Genomic DNA, 4,609 nt, shown 5'->3' with positions numbered 1-4,609 from the left:
CTTGATACATTTTTTTTAAAGATTTTATTTATTTATTTGACAGAGAGAGAGACAGCCAGGTAGAGAGGGAACACAGGCAGGGGGAGTGGGAGAGGAAGAAGCAGGCTCCCAGCAGAGGAGCCTGATGTGGGGCTCGATCCCAGGACTCTGGGATCACGCCCTGAGCCGAAGGCAGATGCTTAACGACTGAGCCACCCAGGCGCCCCACTTGATACACTTTCTATCTTCTTGAAGTTGTTGAGGGTTCTTTTGTGGCCCAACATATGCTCTATCCTGGAGAATGTTCCATTACATATTAGAAGAATATATAGATTCTGCTGCTGTCAGATGGAATATTCTGTATATGTCTATTAGGTCCATTTGGTATAAAGTATATTTCAAGTCCAATATTTCCTTATTGATTTTCTGTCTGGATGATCTGTCCATTGTTGAGAGTGGGGTGTTGAAGTCCCCAATTATTGTATTTTTGTCTATTCCTCCCTTAAAATCTGTCAGTATTTCCCTACTATATTTAGGTGCTTTAATGTTGGGTGCATATACATTTACAATTGTTATATCCTCTTGATGAATTGACCCTTTTATCATTATATAATGACCTGCCCTGTCTTTGTCTTTTGTTACATTTTTTGACTTAAGATCTATTTTGTCTAAGTATAGCTACCCCTGCTCTCTTTCTGTTTCCATTTACATGGAATCTTTTTCCATCCCTTCATTATCAGCCTATGTGCGCTTTTTAATTTTTTTCCACAGATGACACCCAATGGGGGCACTTTTATTAGATAAGTGGGAAAGGGGAGGGTGCACCTTGGGGTGTATACTGTCAGGGCCACACACAGGTCCAGAGCCCTGCTGCACCCTCTTCATCAGCACTTCATCCTGCACAGACAACTCTGTCAACTTTTTGCCCATCCGACGTTGGATGTCGAGGTACTTGGAGATACAGTGGTCCAGACACACAGACTCACACTTGGACAGCTCTGCTTCCTTGTAGTTGAGAGGTACACACTTCCAATGGTAGACACTGTCATTCTGTTGTACATATCAGCTATCATCTCTACCTCCAGCTCTGTAGCCAGCTGCTGGGCCCTGAGCGGATCAATCTCAGCCCTGAACTATGGAAAAGATCTCCTTCTGGCTTCCTAGTCCATAGCTTGGGGCCAGTCACATTGCCTGCCGTGTTCCTAACTTCAGGCAAACACCTGCGCTTTTAAATTTTTAAAAAAAGATTTATTTATTGGGGGGGAGGGGCAGAGGGAGAGGGAGAGAGAAACTTAAGCAGATTCTGTACTGAGCACAGAGCCCAATGTGGGGCTCAATCTCACCACCCTGATAGCATGACCTGAGCTGAAACCAAGAGTTGGAAACTTAACTGACTGCACCACCCAGGTGTCCTGTGCTTTTTAATTTTTAATTTAAGTATAGTTGACATACAATATTGTATTAGTTTCAGGTGTACAACAAAGTTATGCACTGATTATATACATTACAAAATGCTTACCATGATAAGTATAGTTACTCTCTGTCACCATACAAAGTTATTACAATATTATTGACTATATTCCCTATACTGTACTTTTTCATCCCCATGACTTACTTATTTTATAACTGGAAGTTTGTACTTCTTAATCCCTTTCCCCTATTTCCCCAACCCCTGCCCTCTGGCACCTATTTCACTTATTCCCCCAACCCCTGCCCTCTGGCAACCTCAGTCAATGTGTTCTTAAAGTTGAAGTGAGTCTCCTATAGGCGGCATATAGTTGGGTCTTGTTCTTTTGTTTTTATCCATTCAGCTACTTTATGCCTTTTGATTAGAAAATTTAACCCATTTACATTTCAAGTAATTATCAATAGGTAAGGACTTACAAATGCTATCTTATTGTTTTATGGCTTTTTTGCATTTCCTTTGTTCCTTTCTTCTTTTACCATCTCCCATTGTGAATTGATGATTTTCCATTGTGGTATACTTTGACTCTCTTCTCTTTATCTTATGTGTGTATACTGTAGGCTTTTGCTTTGTGGTTACCATTAGGCTTCCATAAAATATTACAGCAGTCTATTTTAAGTGGATAACAACATAACTTCAATCACATACAAAAACTCTGCATTTCCCCCCCCCCAGCCCCGCACATATTTCATGCTATTCATGGCACACTTTACATCTTTTTATGTTGTGCACCCATTGGCGAATTATTGTAGCTATAGCTATTTTTAATACTTTTGTCTTTTAACTCTTTTCTAAAGTAGGCTCCATGCCCAGCATGGAGTTTGAACTCACAACCCTGAGATCAAGAGTTGCGTGTTCTACTGATGGAGTCAGCCAGGCACCCCATGCCTTTTAACTCTTATACTAGAATTAAAGGTGATTTACACACCACCATTATAGTATTAAAGTACTCTGGATTTTACTATATACTTAACTTTAACAGTGAGTTTTATACTTTCATATGTTTTCATGCTGTTACTTAGCATCCTTCCAATTCAAATATAACTCCCTTATCATTTCTTATATGCCAGGTCTATTGGTGATGAACTCCTTCAGCATTTGTTGTCTGGTAATGTCTTTATCTCTCCTTCATTCCCGAAGGACAGCTTTGCTGGGCATAGTATTCTTATTTGGCAGTTTTTTTCTTTTAGCACGTTGAATATATCATCCCACTCCCTCCTGGCTTGGAAGGTTCCTGCTGAGAAATCCACTGATAGCTTTATGAGGTTTCCTTTGTATGTGATGAGTTACTTTTCTCTTGCTATTTTCATAATTCTCTCTTTTTCTTTGATTTTGGACAATTTGATTATAATGAGTCTTAGTGTAGTCTTCGAGTTCATCTTGCTTAGAGTCCTTTAAGCTTCATATATCTCTGGATGTTATATCCCTCCCAAGATTTGGCCTGCTCTCAGCTATTATCTTCAAGTAATCTTTCTGCCTCCCCTCTTCTCCTTCTGGGAGAATGCCATATATTCATTTTATTGATGGTATTTTATAGGTCCCATATGCTTTCTTCTCTCTTCATTCTTTTGTTGGTTTTGTTCCTCTAACTGGCTAATTTCAAATGACTTGTCTTCAAGTTTGCTAATTCTTTTCTCTGCATGATCAGTTCTGCTGTTGAATCTCTACTGAATTTTTTGGTTCTGTGACTATATTCTCCAGCTCTAAGATTTCTTAGTTTAAATTTCTTTTTCAGATTTCTGATTTTGTTCCTGCAATGTTTTCCTGATTTCATCTAGTTGTCTATCTGTGTTCTCTTGCATCTCACTGAGCTTCTTTAAGATGATTATTTTGAATGCTTTGTCAGCAGCTCACAGATCTCCATTTCCTTGGAGTCAGTTACTCACACTTTATTAGTTTCCTTTTGTGGTGTCACGTTTGCCTGATTCTTCCTGATCCATGTAGCCTTGTGTTGGTGTCTGTGCATTTGGGAGAGCAAACCTTTTTCTAGTATTTGCAGACAGGTTTTGGCAGGTAAAGACCTTCCTCTGAAGGGTCTCTGGGCTGATGGTATTGCCTCTGGGTAACAGGCATGTGGGGCTGGAGCCAGATCACATGGCTGCTACAGGATCCACGGTGGGGTCCTTGGTTTGTGGACTTTTTACCAGAGGCTTGGGTGGGTGTGGATTCTGATCTCTAGTAGGATGGAATTACTTCTAGGATCTTGGTCAGTAGGGCTGGTGCTGGGACAAGGGTCCACTTCAGGGTCCACAGTTGAGTTGACAGACTGGGTTTGTTCCTGCTGGGTCCCTGGGAGGGCCCCCTATAAGTCACAGGGGAGTCTATTGAGTGGGGCCCTGGACTGAAGCTGAGAGGGGCTGGAACTGAGTCATCAAACTTCAGGACCCACTGCTGGGACCAAAGTCTACAGGCCTACCTTCAGGGACATGAATGGTTGTGCCTCCTGCTGGGTTCCTGGGCAGGCAGGACTGCTCCTGCACTTTGGCAAAGTAGGGCTAGAGCTGGGTCACAGGGCTGCTTCAGGATCTGCAGTCAGACTGGCAGGCCTACCTTTGTGAGCACAGAGTAGCGTGTCTCCTGCCAGGTCCCTAAGCAGGCAGGACAGCTCCAAGACTGCAGCTGAAAGGGGCTGGTGACAAGTCACAGGGCCACTACTTCAGGGTCCATCATCAGATCAAGGTCATTGGGACTGCTTCCAGTGGTACTTATAGACACATCTCTTGGCAGGTCCCTGGGCAGGCAAGACTGCTCGTAGACCATGGCTGAGAGGGGCTGGGCCTGGGTATAGGCCTACCTTAAGATCTGCAGTTGGACAGAGATCAGCAGGCCTGCTTTGGGGGCAAGGATGTGTGTGTCTCCTACTCAGACCCTGGGCAGGAAGGGCTGTGCCTGGGCTGCAGCTGGGAGGAGCTACAGCTGAATTACAAGGTCTTTTTAGGATCTTCAGTGGCATAGAAATTGGCAGGCCTACCTTCAGGGGCTGGGATGGACATGACTCCTGGTGAGTTCCTGGGAGGACATGACTACTCCTGGCCTGTGGCTGGATCTCTCAAAGCTCCCACAAAGGTATTCTTGTCCATGTCTGCTGCCAAATTATTGTCACTGAGCAGAAAGATGAGCAGGGAACCTCCTATTTTGCCATCTTGCTGACTTCCTCTCAGCATT

At 43.3% G+C, this 4,609-nt stretch overlaps 1 pseudogene; it reads right to left on the bottom strand.

Moving 5' to 3' along the window:
- Positions 1 to 714: 714 nt before the first annotated feature.
- LOC103672862 lies at positions 715 to 4,204 on the bottom strand (annotated as a pseudogene).
- Positions 4,205 to 4,609: the final 405 nt, after the last annotated feature.

The sequence above is a fragment of the Ursus maritimus genome, assembly GCF_017311325.1.
Source record: "Ursus maritimus isolate PB19 chromosome X unlocalized genomic scaffold, ASM1731132v1 scaffold_X1, whole genome shotgun sequence".
In the NCBI taxonomy this organism is placed as follows: domain Eukaryota; kingdom Metazoa; phylum Chordata; class Mammalia; order Carnivora; family Ursidae; genus Ursus; species Ursus maritimus.
This window is presented reverse-complemented; position numbering and strand designations above follow the sequence as displayed.